The 16,280-nt window shown below is 41.1% G+C and overlaps 1 protein-coding gene and 1 pseudogene across 2 annotated transcripts in view; one reads left to right on the forward strand and one right to left on the reverse strand.

Annotated features, from left to right (window-relative positions):
- The window catches only part of PLD5 (phospholipase D family member 5), a 405,904-nt gene that overhangs the window by 33,607 nt on the left and 356,017 nt on the right, over nt 1–16,280 (reverse strand). The gene's annotated exons all lie outside the window — the stretch shown is intronic.
- LOC133773825 (14-3-3 protein theta-like) lies at nt 5,518–6,340 on the forward strand (annotated as a pseudogene).

Here is a 16,280-nt window from a genome sequence, read left to right on the forward strand (position 1 = left end):
GAATCTTGAAGTGAATGAAAGGGGAGGGTTGCAGGTGGGAGGGAAGTTATGGGGGGGAAAGCCATTGTAATCCATAAGCTGTACTTTGGAAATTTATATTCATTAAATAAAAGTTAAAAAAATAAAGAGGAAGTAATAAATTAATCATTATACTAAAATGATGGAAATAAAGATCAAGTATATAAACTTTGAAAAAAAACACTTTTAGCTATTTCAAGAACTTGTGCTTGTCTTTTGCATTTGTACTCTTACAGATAATTCTCCATACCTACCTATAGTTTTCTCATTAACTCTTCGGATTTGTTTTCTTAGAACTAATCTCTGTATGCGTTGTCAGATCACGCAGCAAGAGAAAGGCTGAGTCTTAATTGCAGCATAGCAGAATTATTACAGTCATGGATTCAGGAATTGGGCTCCAGCTCCATTACTTTCCAGTTGTATGACCTTGAACAACATACTGAAACTCTGGACCCCAATGTCTTCCTCCATAAAACAGAAGTAATATTCCTTTCATATAGTGGGTGCTTAGAACAGTGCCTATCAAATGGCAGTTACTAAAAATACACTGGCAATCTTTATTCTTGAGGTTTATATAATAATAAGAATAAACGACACATAAATTCTTGCAACTTCTCTCAATGCATGGATGAGGAGACAAAGCTCTCACAGGTAAGAATACTTTCCCAAAGTTGGAAATTCAATTGGTAGTAAATGAAGAATTTGAACACAGGTTTTCTGACCCCTCATCAAATATACTTGGGAACATGGTTATACTGGCTTCATCTGAGTCCAGTATCATTTTGTAAAAATTCAGTCAGAAAAGAACAACATACAAATATGCATGCTTTACTGAGCTAAACATATGGTGAGGGGTTTGTCATGAAACCTTGGCTCTCTAAAGAACTGGAGTCCACTGATAATAAATTTTTCTCCTTTCCCTCCTTCCAGGGTTGCAGGACGGGTCACCCATGTCACCCCCCAGGGTACCCAGTACCATGTGCTATGGAGATCTTTCCACAGCCATCTATACATATCTGTCACCATTTTAAGAGCTGCACAGTACACAGAATGAATGGACCCAAGTTATCTACCATGGATAGATGTGTTTCTATTTCTCTAAAGCAAAAAGCAAAGGCATTAGCATCCTTATACAAACAACTATCCTTTTGTACAACTGGGTCCTCACACATATATTTGGCCCTCCATATCTGAATGTTCCATGTTGTAGAATCAACCAACAGAAGGTCAAAATTATTTGGAAAAAAGTTATGTCTGTACTGAAAATTTGAAGACATTTTTCTTGTCATTATTTCCTACATAATATAGTAGACAACTGCCTACATAGTATTTACTATGTGTTAAGAATCAGAAGTAATCTAGAGGGGCTGGCACTGTGGCATAGTGGGTAAAGCCGCTGCCTGCAGTGCCATCATCCCATATGGGCGCCGGTTAGAGTTCCGGCTGCTCCACTTCTGATCCAGCTCTCTGCTATGGCCTGGGAAAGCAGTGGAAGATGGCCCGAGTCCTTGGGCCCCTCCACCCACGTGGGAGACCCAGAAGAAACTACTGGCTCCTAGCTTTGGATAGGCACAGCTCCGGCCATTGCAGCCAATTGGGGAGTGAACCAGCAGATGGAAGACCTCCCTCTCTCTCTCTCTGACTCTCCTCTCTCTGTGTAACTCTGACTTTTAAATAAATAAATAAATCTTTTAAAGTAATCTAGAGATGATTTGGCTATGAGGGAGGTTATGTGTAGGTTCTATATAAGTGCAATGCTGGCTTTTTTTTAAAAGATATTTATATTTATACATTTTAAAAAGGGTCTGCTTTGAACTTGGGGCTTCTGATAAAGATTAGATTAGGAAGGTACTATTCTAGCTTGTGTAGCCAGTTTCTACATAGTTCAGCAGCACTGGAGGTCTTGGCTTGTGTGGGCAGCCCGTTATCTCACACCTGTCTATGATTGTAACCCGTGTCTAAATATGCCCTTGAAAATCAAAGAAATTGTAATTTAAAAAAAATGGACAACAGACTTTTTATTGTAAGAAGAAAAAAATCCTCATGTGACATGATATAAAAATAAAGTGTGGTGCTCGAAAGCCAGAGCCATGCCATCAGCCTTGCTGTATCTCTCATTTCTTCGAGCACCGACACTTCTCACACCTTGGGGCCCCAGGACTGGCTGGAGTGGTCTCTGGCAAACTTGTCAGAATCAGCTCCTTTCAGCTCTTAGGAGACTGCTGATGATTTGCCTAGATGTTAAAGTCAGATCAGGGAGGTTTACATCGTGACTCAGTTCCTTGCTTGTTCTTTGGCTAAATTAAATCTTAAATTTCAGTTTATTCAAGGAGGAGAATATCTTTCTAAGGGTTGCTGTTAGGATTCAATAATCACAATTTTGTTATCTAGCATTGGTTTCTTTCTTGGTATGTGTACTGGTTTGAGTACTGTCTCCCCCAAACTCACGTCCACTCAAGTTGTGAGCACAGCCTTATTTGGAAGTGTGGTCATTAGGGAAGGTCTTGAATCTGATATGATGTAAATCCTTAGAAGAGGGAAATTTGGACACAGAGACACAGAGGAGATGATCACATGAAGTCAGAGGTTGGAATGACTCATCTACAAGCCAACAATGCCAAGGATTGCTGACAACTACAAGAAACTAGGAAGAGGCAAAGAAAGGATCTCCCCCAGAGTCTTCAGAGAGAGCACAGTCCTGCCAATGCATCAATTTCAAATATTAACCTCCTACACTGGGAGAGAAATTTTTTTCCTTTGAAGCCATCAAGTTCATGGCCATTTATTATGGCAGTCCTAGGAAACTGATCCAATATGTCTCCCCTAGTTTAATTTAAAAAAAAATTATGTATCTATTTGAGAGGTAGAGTTACAAAGAGAATGAGACAGAGTGGTCTTCTGGTTCTGCTGGTCTGCTGGTTCATTTCCAAAATGGCTGCAATTCCCAAAGCTGAGCTGACTAGGAGCCAGGAGTTAGGCCAACTTCTACTGCTTTCCCAGGCCATAATCAGAAAGCTGGATCAGAAGAGGAGCAGCTGGGACACGAACTGGCAACCATATGGGATGCTGGTGGTGCAGGCAGAGGTTTAGCCTACTACACCACAGTGCCATCCCCAACCCTACTTTAATCTTGATACTAAATCAGGTAGATACAATTTTTATCCTATTTGACATAGGAGGAGATTTAAACTTTTTTGACAGGCAGAGTGAGACAGTGAGAGAGAGAGAGACAGAGAGAAAGGTCTTCCTTTGCCGTTGGTTCACCCTCCAATGGCCGCCACGGCCGGCGCGCTGCACCGATCCAAAGCCAGGAACCAGGTGCTTCTCCTGGTCTCCCATGCGGGTGCAGGGCCCAAGCACTTGAGCCATCCTCCACTGCCTTCCCGGGCCACAGCAGAGAGCTGGACTGGAAAAGGGGCAATCAGGACAGAATCCGGCACCCCAACTGGGACTAGAACCTGGGGTGCCGGTGCTGCAGGAGGAGGATTAGCCAAGTGAGCTGCAGTGCCAGCCAGAAATTGAAACTTTTGACAGTCATTTGCCCCGTGGTAAATGACATAGCTGGGATTTGAATTTTGGTATAACTCTGAAGCTTGTGTGTTTAATCACTATTCTATACTGTATTTAGCAAAGGCTAGTACACTATATATATATATATATATATATATATATATATATACACACACACACACACAGACACACACATATATATATATATATACACACACTATTGTGTCTATTATTGACTCTGTGAAGCCTTTTATTTTTTAGCAACTCATTTCTTGCTTTGTCTACTACTTCACTTGGTGCATATCTCTGGTGTAACATATTTCATACTGTATAACTTTAAAAATTATATGTCTTGGAACAGGCATTTACTGTACCAGTTATGATACCTACATCTCACATTGAACTACCTGGGTTCAATTCTCAGCTCTGGCTTTCTGCTAATGCAGAACCTGGGAGACAAGGTTTTAGCTCAAGTAACTGGGTTCCTACCACTCTTACGGGAGATCTGGATTATATTCTGGATTTTTTTGGGAGTAAACCAGTGGATAGGAGCTCTTTGAAGGTTTGTAGCTCTCTCTGCTGAATGAATGAATGGAGTGAGTGAGTGAATGAATGAATGAATCAATCAATAAAGTGTTCCAATAGTTAAGATGTCACTTGGGATGCCCACATCCCATATTTGAGTATCTCAATTTGATTCCTTCCTCCATTTGCAATCCAACTTCCTCTAATTTACACCTTGGGAGGCTGAAGTAATATCCTGCTGCCACTCTGCTTCCTCTCTCCTGCTTGCAGAATGACATTGCATAAAGAAGGCCCAGCACTGCTGCTCGATCCCCACATCTGAAGAACACAACTGCTCTTCAACAGGATAACAGGGCATAACAGGATTACTCTGGATACCTGCTGTTTGGAAATTGACAGCTGGCTCTCTTTCTCTGCCTCTCCTTCTCTCTCTGTAACTCTGACTTTCAAATATGTAAGTAAAGGGGGGCGGCACTGTGGCATAGCGGGTAAAGCCGCCGCCTGCAGTGCCGGCATCCCATATGGGCGCCGGTTCGAGTCCAAGCTGCTCCACTTCCAATCCAGCTCTCTGCTATGGCCTGGAAAAACGGCAGAAGATGGCCCAAGGGGGGCGGGGGCCTGCAACCACGTTGGAGACCTGAAAGACGCTCCTGGCTTTGGATTGGCATAGTTCTGGCCATTGCAGCCAACTGGGGAGTGATCCAGCAGATGGAAGACCTCTCTCTCTCTCTGTGGAACTCTGACTTTCAAATAAATAAATCAATCTTAAAAAAAAATTTGACAGCTGGAAGGGTATTAAAGTGACAACTCTGAGAGTTCCTCCCTGCAAAGGAGGAATAAGAAGCAAGTTATCTCCTGGAGCAGGCTCTGAGGATAAACTAACTCCACCATGGGCAAAGCACTTAACCTCCTCACTTCCTTCATCTGGAAATGGGTTTACATTACAAGAATGCCATAAAGAATTAGTGAAGGGGCTGGCATTGTGGCACAGTGAGTAAAGGTACCACCTACTACACTGGCATCCACATGGGCACCAATTCATGTCCTGGCTGCTCCACTTTGGATCCAGCTCCCTGCTGATGACCTGAGAAAATCAGCAGGAATGACCCACGTGTTTGGGCTCCTGCTACCCACGTGGGAGACCTGGAAGCAGCTCCTTGTTTCAGCCTAGCTCTGCCTCAGTTTCAATGTATAAAGGATCTTTACTCCAAATTCTCAGGGAGCCCAGGAATTAAGCAACGGCTGTCTGGCTCCTTAGTCTGTGCGTTGCAATAAATACCTACTTTCTTACCATCTGATGTCAGTGATTGGCTTTCTGCAGGTTGGGCTAGCAGACCCAGTTTGGAGGGCCTAGAGCAACTCCTACAACTAGTTTGGGGTGTTCGGCAACATGGCTCTCCAGAAGTGTTAGTCCAAATAAGCTGTCCAGAAAGTTGGGCTCCTTCAATTCATTATAGTAATTCAATGCTTTCTAGTGCAACATCTACATCTGAAATTGTATCCAGACTTGCGTCATTTTCAAAGGTCTCCCAGAGGACTGTGCTCACTTTCTGCCCATCCTTAGTGCCTGCAATCGAGAAGATGGAGTTGACCCAGAAGGCCAAGATGGCTGAGCCCTACAACACGGCCACCTGTATGAAGGTTGTGACTAAACAGGGCACTGAGCTGGCCACTGAGGTGAAAAACCTACTCTTGGTGGCCTGTAGGAACATGCTCACGGGCCACAGGGCCATCTGGAGAGTCATCTCAAATATGGAACAGAAGACTGACATCTCCGACAAGAAGCTGCAGCTGATTAAAGACTACTGGGAGAAGGTAGAGTGGGAGCTGTGGTCCATGTGCACCATGGTCTTGGAATTGCTGGATAAATATTTGATAGCCAATGCAACTAATCTACAGAGTAAGGTCTTCTATCTGAGAATGAAGGGAGATTACATCCAGTACCTGGCTGAAGTTGCATGTGGTGATGATCGAAGACAAAGGATAGATAACTCCCAAAGAATCATTTGATAAATGGAAGAAAGAGATGCAGCTCACACACCCAATCCACCTGGGGCTGGCTCTGAACTTCTCTGTATTTTACTATGAGATCTTTAATAATCCAGAGCTTGCCTGCACACTGGCTAAAATTGCTTTTGATGAAGCCATCGCAGAACTGGATACACTGAATGAAGATGCCTATAAAGACAGGACCCTCCTCATGCAGTTGCTTAGGGACAATTTAACATTATGGACATCAGATAGTGCAGGAGAAGCTTGTGATACAGCAGTAGGGAAGGAAAACTAAATGGATACAGGTTGTCATTCTTCTTCCCACCAAGCAACCATTGTATGTATCTTCATTCCTTACTCACTTTGATTTCCTATAGCAAAGAACCCCATTCCTGCGTATGGAATCCACTCTTTTCCACACTGCAGCTTTGGGAAAACTCCATTCCTTGATTTGTGTTTGTCTTGGCCTTCCTGGTCTGCATTCACTGGTGTATAAAAGTATTAATAGCTTAATTATATGTAAATATAAGTAATTTCCAAACATGTATATAGAGAGCTAAAGGTGTATCTGGTATTTAAGTAATCTGAATCAGTTGTAAGTGACTGTGTTTTGTATTACTGTGAAGATAGGAAAATATAGTTAATTACAATTTAGAGAATGTTCTACATAACTTCTTAATTTGCCTTACTCTTCTTCAGGGACTTTCTTTCAGCAAGAAACTTCTCTATGTTCTTAATGTATTCTTTTAAGTAGGAATCTGGAAGTATTACATTGTATGGAAAAGCATTTGACAGTTCTGGGCTTGGGGGAGAGGCCACAAATTGGAATGCCTCCCATATCTTGTATTACAGAGGTCACATATTGTTGACACTAGGAGTTTCCTTATTTATTCTTTGCTGATGTTTAACTTGACAGTTTCCCTCCCCTCAATAATTCACTTGTAGCTCCAAAAAGTCATATCCAGGTGCACATCTAAATCCAGAGCTACACCAACAACCACATCTACAGACATATCTAGACCCATATCTACATCTATAGCTATCTCCACAGCTATGTAAATATCCATCTCCAAATGTATACCTACATCTATAGCTTTATCTATGTCCATATCTACAGGCAGTTCTACATCTATATCCATATCTACTACCAGAACAAAATCTACATCTATATCCATATCTAGAACTAAATTTTTCATCCATATTTATATCTCCATCCAGATCCATACCTACATCTGCATTTGTATCTATTTTTTATTTTGACAGGCAGAGTGGACAGTGAGAGAGAGAGAGACAGAGAGAAAGGTCTTCCTTTGCCATTGGTTCACCCTCTAATGGCCGCCATGGCCAGCATGCTGCGGCCGGCGCACCGCGCTGATCTGAAGGCAGGAGCCAGGTGCTTCTCCTGGTCTCCCATGGAGTGCAGGGACCAAGCAGTTGGGCCATCCTCCACTGCACTCCCGGGCCACAGCAGAGAGCTGGACTGGAAGAGGAGCAAGTGGGACAGAAACCAGTGCCCCGACCGGGACTAGAACCCGGTGTGCCGGCACCGCAGAGGATTAGCCTATTGAACCACAGTGCTGGCCCTGTTTCTATCTTCTTCCATGAATTAGGTACCAGGCCACGTTCTGAGGCTATGCCAGAGGACATTCAAACCTCATGCCTTAAAGCATAGAATATAAAAGGAGTACAAACAAAAGCCATGGATTTATAACATAAGGTGATTTATGATCAAACTGTGTGTTTTGAGGAAGAGAGTCTAGCTGTCATTTCATAGAGAAGGGTACCAAAGCTACAGTCACTGATCTTTTCCAAGGTATCTTTGCTAACTGAAAGCAGAGTTCATATCTGAACCCAGGATGTTTTGACTCTCTAATCAGTTTCTTTCCACTGTTTCACCTGCCTTAGGCTATACACACCCTAACTTCCTTGGAGAAGTTTCCCTTGCACTTTCTACTGCATCGGAGAAAAACTTTGAAGAGGAGTTCACTTGCCCTCCCTGGAATACTTGTGCTATCAAACTGGCTGGCTGGAGCTAAAGGCTGGAGATAATTCATTAGAGGTGTTCCCAAGCATAAATGTGATGACTTGAACAGAATGTTATCTTCAACAAAGGCATGAAAAGGCAGAAGAAAAAGCTGGAATTGAAACAGACTATGTCTAGGTTATCGTAGGCTTGGATTCTCATTGAAGTCAATGGCAATTTTCTTTTAACACTCAGTGCAAATCTCTCCACAGGATATGCCACAAATCTTGAGCAGATTCTCCTAGGAAATCCATGAGGATGTTTCATGAAAGCCAAGTGAGACTTAACCATTGCTAAGGGACTAGGCTTGGAGACCAGAGTTTTATTAATATCATGGCTCTCCATCTCAATAGTGGTGTGGCTCTCAACAAGCACTGACACTTGCTTTTGTTACTGAGAAAAAGAAAAGCAGTTCCTGACATCTGAGACTTCCATGTGATTCTCACTCGGCCTTGATTTTCTAGGAACTGTCCTGGAACAGGTACAGACTCAGGTCCTGCTGTGTGAATCACAAACCATTTCACACAGCACTAACAGACAAGATATCACCCCTCAGTGATGATCTATTTTCACTAACAGACAAGATATCACCCCTCAGTGATGATCTATGGTGGATCAAAATAAAAACAAGACCACTCTGTAATCATGACTGAACAGAGACAAAACATGAATAGTGTTTAAGTCACATATTTGATGAAATATCTCCCCGTCTAATATGGGTGTCTGCTGCTCTTCTATAAACTAAACCTTGGTTTTTGCTTCATTCTTAAACCCCAATAGACAAGATTTATTAAGAAAGCCAATCCTTTGTCTTGACTATTGAGGAAGATTTTTTCATACTATATGTTGAACTCTTTACTTAACAAAGTTACTCATATGTGTATAAAGTTAATTTGAAAATAGGGAGCTTCTAAGATGGCAAAGTAGGGAGGGAGCTTACTGCTCTAGTCTAGGAGAAGATAGTTTGAAAAAAGTGGAGAGAGTGCAGTCTCAGGGAAGAGTTGCAGAGGAAACTCCATGCAAATTAGAGGGACACAGTGGACCTACGTAGAGAGTATGGACACCCACTACTCAGGACTCTAGAAGCCGAGAGCCTACACATCAGCATTGGAGAGGAAAGTAAGACCAGACTGCAGCAGCCAAAGCCACTGTTGATAAAGCTGCAGGAAGAGCCTTGTGGGAAACTGGCTTGGAGCCCCATGGAGGATAGTGTACCTGCCAAACAAGAAGAGGAGGGACACATTTCTGTCTTCCTGATCATCTTACAATGGCATTCTGTAACAAGCCAATAAAGCAGGTGCCATTTTGGACATATATAACAGCTGTGCCAGCTCTTGTCTGCACACAGCAACCACCTGAGTGGAAACTCCTGACTCTGGTAGGGAGAACTAACAGGGGGCTGAGTGCTTGTGACTGTGGGAGGCTTGTGTGCTGGGACTGTGAAAAAAAATAAAAAACAGGGTGTGTGGAGGACTAACGGTGTGGCTGGGACTTTGGGCAGTCATTGTGGGAGACTCCACATGTTCAGAGCTTCCTGGTTACCTAAAGGACATTGCTGGGGAATCTGAGGTCTTCACAGATCCTTTGTGTGATCCTTGGAGCAGAGCAAATGAATATTATACCCACTGGGGCTAGCACTCAGATACTGGTCTCCTTTGAGGAGAGGAGCTCAGCTGAGCAGAATAAACCTCTCTTCTGATAAAAAAAAAAAAAACTAAAAGATTTTATTGAACCAAACCTGGGTGTGTCACCTTAGACACACCTTTCACCTTGGAGAACTGAGCAGAGCTCTCTGGCCACACCCACAACACTTGCCTCTAGATAATCACTGAAATCAGACACTCCACTTACCCACTTACCTACAAAGGCATAGAACAAAAAAAAAAACCCAAACCAAACCAAACCAAAACATTGAAACCAATGATTATCTCGACAAATGCCAAATAAAAAATGTACCAATTCAAGAAACAAGAATAAGGAAGACAACACGGTGCCCCCAAAAGAACATAACACTTCAATAATGGACTATGAAGATGGTGATATTGAAGAAATGCCAGATGGAATTCACAAAATTGATAAGATTACATACAAGTAATCAGAAGCAATTGCAGGAACTACTGAAATCCATACATGACATGAAAGAAAAATTCTGCCACAAGATTGAGAACTTGAAGATAAATCAAAATGAAGATTTCAATAGAACAAATTAAAAATGCAATGGAAAGCATTAACAACAGAATCAGTGAAGTGGAAGAAAGAATATCTGACTTAGAAGAAAAAGCACAGGAAATTATATAGTATGGCCAAAAATAAGAAGAGGAAATTAGAAAACTAAAATACATTGTTGGGAATCTACAAGATACTATCAAATGACCCAACATACAGGTTCTAGGAGTTTCTGGAGGCATGGAATGAAAGAAAGGATTAGAAGGCCTTTTTGGTGAAATAAAAACAGAAAGAAAGGGACATCCAAGTACAGGAAGCACATAGAACTCCTAATGGACATGACCAGAAATGATCTTTACAATGACACATTGTAATATAACCACAATAAAACATAGGAAAGATTTTTTAAAAAAGATTTACTTATTTATTTGGAAGTCAGAGTTACACAGATAGAGAAGGAGAGACAGAGAGAGAGAGAGAGGTCTTCCATCCGCTGGTTCACTCCCTAGATAGCCGCAATGGCCAGAGCTATGCCGATCCAAAGCCAGGAGCCAGGAACTTCTTCTGAGTCTCCCACGTGAGTGCAGGGGCCCAAGGACGTGGGCCATCTTCTACTGCTTTCCCAGGCCATAGCAGAGAGCTGGATCAGAAGTGGAGCAGCAGGGTCTCAAACCGGCACCCAATGGGATGCTGGCACTTCAGGCCAGGGATTTAACCCGCTGTGCCACAGTGCTGGCCCCAAAGGAAAGATATTAAAATGTTCATGAGAGAAACACCAGATTACTTTCAGACTATCTCCAATTAGATTCAGCAAATTTCTCATCAGAAACCCTATAGGCTAGGAGAGAATGGTGAGAGGGAAAAAAAAAGTCAACCCAGAATATGGTACCTTGCAAAGCTCTCATTTATGAAGGACGGTGAAATAAAGATCTTCCATAACAAACAGAAATCGAAAGAATTTGTCACCACCCATGCAGCCCTACAAAATCTGCTTAGGGATGTGCTGTACACAGAAACACGGTCATCACTACAAAAGATAAAGGAAGAAAATCTAACAGTGAAAGTTCAAATGAAATTCAAAATAAATATATGGCTATTTTTGGAAAAATGGCAGGGCAAAGCTGTTATTTATCAATAGTCATCTTGAATGTAAATAGCCTCAATGCTCATAACTCTCAGTTATATCACACAGGCTGGCTGAATGGATTAAGAAATAAAACCCATCTATTTGCTGCCTACAAGAAACACATCTTACCAACAAGGACACACACAGACTGATAGTCAAAAAATATAAAGAGATATTCCACGCCAACAGAAACCAAAAAAGAGCTGGAGTAACCATCTTAATATGAGACAAAATAGGCTTTAACACAAAAACTGTTAAGAGAGACAAAGACAGGCACTATATAATGATTAAGGGATCAATCCAACAGGAAGAAGGAACTATTCTAAATGTATATGCACCTAATTACAGGGCACCTGGCTATTTAAAAGAAATGTTATTGGATCTAAATAGAGACATATACTCCAATACAATAATCATGGGGGACTTCAATACCCCACTTTGAGCAATGGACAGATCAAACAGACAGAAAACCAGCAAGGAAACAGAAGATTTAATCAACACTATAGACCAAATGATAGCGATCTTGAGAAATTTTCATCCTACAGTTGCAAATACAAATTATTCTCACTAGTTCATGGAACTTTTTCTAGGATTGGCCACATACAATGCCATAAAGTAAGTCTCAGCAAATTCAAAGTAATCAAAATCATACCATGCATCTTCTCGGAACACAATGGAATGAAGCTGAAAATCAGCAATTCAGGAATCTTTAGAAAATATGCAAACACATGGAGACTAACAACATGCTCCTGAATGTTTCTGGAAACAAATGAATATGACAGTACAACATATCAAAACTTATGGGATATAACAAAAGCAGCATTAACAGGAAAGTTTATAGAAATTGGTGCCTATATCAAGAAATTGGAAAGGCACCAAACAAATGTCATTCAATACACCTCAAGGATCTAGAAAAACAACAGCAAACAAAACCCAAAACTAGCAGGAGAAAATAATTAAAATTAGAGATGAAATCAACAAAGTTTAACCCCAAAAAGCAATACAAAAGATTAGCAAAATGAAGAGCTGTTTTTGAAAACATAAACAAAATTGACACAGCATTGGCCCAACTAACCAAAAAAAGGAGAGAGAAGACCCAAGTCAATAAAATTAGAGATGAAAAAGGCAATGTAACAGCAGACAGCTGAGAAATAAAAAGAATCATCAGAGTTTACTACAATGAACTCCCACATTTATTGCAGCTCAATTCACTATACTAAGACATGGAAGCAACCTAACTACTCATCAGCTGAAGACTGAATAAAGAAATTATGGGATATGTACCTTATGAAATACTACATTGCAGTAAAAAATGAAATCCAGTCATTTGCAACAAAATAGATGAATCTGGAAAACATCACATTTAGTGAAATAAGACAGTCCTAAAGGGACAAATACCATATGTACTCCCTGACCTGTGAGAACTAATAGAGTACCTAAAACAAAATCTGTAGAAGTGAAATTGCTACTTTAAGAATGGATGACTTGAGATGCCCTTGTCTTGATTCTCAAGGAACAGTGTTGTTATTTTGTTTTTCATTTTTTTCCTTCATACTATTTGTTGAATTCTTTACTTAACATAGAGTTGATTGTATGTGTAGAAAGTCAATTGAGGATAGAGCTCAGTAAAACTTAAGTGTGGAGATAACAGAAGGAGGAGGAGATTTGTAACTTTAAAGCTGCATAGTTCTACATATATTCCTATGGATTTACTTCTAAGGGTACAGTTTAAAAACTTGCCATGGGACCTTAAATCCTCTTAAGCTGGGTGGTAAAAATACCATTTCAAGTGCTAAAGTGATTTATGGACAGGGTTAAGTTTTAAAGTGATCATATAGATAGGGTTGTTCCCAACATGGGAAGCAGTCCACACAGCAGACTCATAGAATGACAATCACTTTAAGTAACACTCTGACCTCAGAATCAGCCCTTAAGGCTTCCTGGTCTGGCTGAAAAGCCTGTGAGAGCATTTCAGGCATGGAAAGCCAAGACGTTGTGGCAAAAATGTTCTACATGAAAGATCTCTTGAGTGAACCCAGCAGAAAGAAGTGGCCATCAAAGAAGGATGTACTTTGCTCAAAAGGAAGGAAAGAACTTCCATTTTGCTTATAGCCTAAGTACTGACAGAATCTGTGGACTCAAAAGGCTTCCATAGCCTAGGCAGCTCATATCAAGAGCCTGGGGTGGTCATTGATGTTATACATAAGAGTGTTAATTGTTAAATTAACAACAGGAGTCATTGTGCACTAACTTCCCATGCAGGACCTCTGTCTTCAAAGAGTTGTATTATAAGAGTTAATAGCAGACACTAGTCTTGTTTGTGTGATCCCTCTGACTCTTAGACCTACCAGAGTCATCAATTGTGAACTGAAATTGATCACTTGGACTAGTGAGATGGCATTGGTACATGCCACCTTGGGAGAGAATGATGCAACATGGGAAGCGGGATACACAGCAGACTCATAGAATGGCAGATGTCCTAAATAGCAAACTGTTGAAATCTTTGCTTGATATGTGCTAAACTGATCTTCTGTATATAAAAGAGAATTGAAAATGAATCTTGATGTGAATGGAAGGGGAGAGGGATTGGGAAAGGGGAGGGTTGCAGGTGGGAGGGAAGTTGTGTGGGGGGGGAGCCATTGTAATCCATAAGCTGTACTTTGGAAATTTATATTCATTAAATAAAAGTTTAAAAAAAGAGTTAATAACAAAACTTCTTCTCAAAGATTTACTTTGTTTTAGTGTATTAAGTGGAGGATATTCCTATGTCTCATAAGTTATAGTTCTAAGTGCTCACAAAAGATGTATCATTCTTGGGTTCTTTAAATTTTAATTAAGTTTCTCAAAATATATGCTTAAAAAAGTGAAATTAACTTGATATGCAATGATTTTGAATATCCCTCGTCTTGACTGTTGAGAAAGTTTTTTTTCATACAATTTGTTAAACTCTTTACTTAATATAGAGTTAATCTTCTATGTATAAAGTTAATTGAAAATAGTAGTAAAAAAAAATAAGACTGGGAATAGGAGAGGGAAGAGGAAGAGCTTGGGAGTGTGGGTGGGAAGGTGGGTATGGTGGAAAGAATCACTATGTTCCTAAGTTGTATTTATGAAATGCATAATGTTTGTATTCCTTAAATAAAATGTTTCTTCAGAAAAAAAATTTTAAAAAAAACTATAAAAAGATAGAAAAAAAATCGCAGCCTTGCCCATGCTACCTACTGGTATCCAACCCTGAGCAAAGCCCTGCTTCCTTAGGCCTGCCCCTAAATCACTTAACACAAGCCTGAATCCCATCCTGAAACCTGCTTACCGACATGCCCTGCAGTTTGAGTGGTGTGCATTCTCCTGCATTGTAACAAGAAATCTGTTTAGCTTACAGATTCCTGATGGTCTCCTGCTGGAGGCTGACATCACCTTATCCCTGATGGCTACGTCATAGATTTGTGAGGACAGACAGGTCAGGGTAACAGCACTGACACTTGATGTATGTTCACCATTATTACTATATCGTAAGTCACATTTTAAATGGAAGTACGAAGTATTCAATATTTCAAAGTTAGCCAGGCAGCAGAGCAGGACATTTAGAGGAAATGAACGCAGGCAATCATGGCCTCTGTGGACAGGCACAAAGAAGGACTGCGCTTAGGGAAGAGATTTCACCTTCTAGAATCTAAGTCCAAATAAGTCTCCAGAGGACTTTTCACTGTTTTCTTATCTTTCAGCCCCTGTGTCTGTTTTATATCTCATTCTAGAATGTATCCCATCATAAATGTTAATCTCGGTATCTGGTGGGTCAAATCTTCAAAATCTAATGGAAAAAAAAAGGAAGCATAAAATGCTTACACAATGGCACCAAAATTATGAGGGATGTTGCCTCCTTTAGGTGTGGTAGGAAGAGCATTGATGAACATTCTCAGCATGGATGATGCCCCAGACACTCCTCCAGTTCCATTTACTACCATCAAGGTACAGGTGGGCACTGTCTCTTTGTGTACCCTGTCTAAATCGTCTTCAACTAATGATATTCTTAATTACTCCAAACAGACTTCATGCTCCTTTTCCCCTGTTGTGAACTTTTTTCTGCTGTCTCTGGCCTCCTGTTGTGTGGCTACCTTAAAGCTTTAGAAGCTGAAGGCAATGGCAGAAGGCAAGCCTTGCCCTCTATAGAGATGTAAAGAGAATTAAACTTCCTCTGAGTATCATCTTCTGAATCTCAGAATGACTGAAGCCCATTTCTAGCTATAAATATTTGGTTCTGGCTATTACTGAAGGTGGAAAAAATGAAGCTGGCCTTTGTTTTGCAGATTTTTCACTCAAGCAAACATTCTGGACAGATTTAGGAACAAACCTTCCTAAAATGCTGGCAGTGGGAAAAAACAGAGATGTGGCCTTCTGACCTGTATCCACATCTAGATTATCAAAGGAAAAGTCGATTATCAGATACACCTATTGTCATCTGAGCAATGAGACAAAGCTTGCCTGCCAGAGATCAGGCACAGGCACAGGCCCTGCCCAGCCCCGTCCAGCCCCCATGGCAGGCCATACAGTCACTGAACATCCTGATGTGCTGCCCTGGCATTTCAGTTCAACCTCGCAGCTGATTGCTGCCGTCTAAAATAAGTTAAACTAATTGACTGAATAGCCCAGATGCTTGAATAAGATCATCTTGAAAGACCTGGTGCAGCCTAGTATCTGCATCTCAAACACCCTGCTCCCTTCCTCCAGGTCTGATAACATTTGCATCCATAAAGTCCTTTGTTTCAGACCTTCAAGAGAAGTTTTCTATTTACATCCAAAAAGCCCTTTGTTCCAAGAGGAGCAGAGGTGGGGAAGCAAGACCCATCTCCTTAAAAACTCCCAGCCTCAACTGGACTGCGCGCTCAGCTCTCTGCATCTTTGCTGAGCTGCCCGCCTGGC

Source organism: Lepus europaeus, chromosome 14 (assembly GCF_033115175.1).
Source record: "Lepus europaeus isolate LE1 chromosome 14, mLepTim1.pri, whole genome shotgun sequence".
In the NCBI taxonomy this organism is placed as follows: Eukaryota; Metazoa; Chordata; class Mammalia; order Lagomorpha; family Leporidae; genus Lepus; species Lepus europaeus.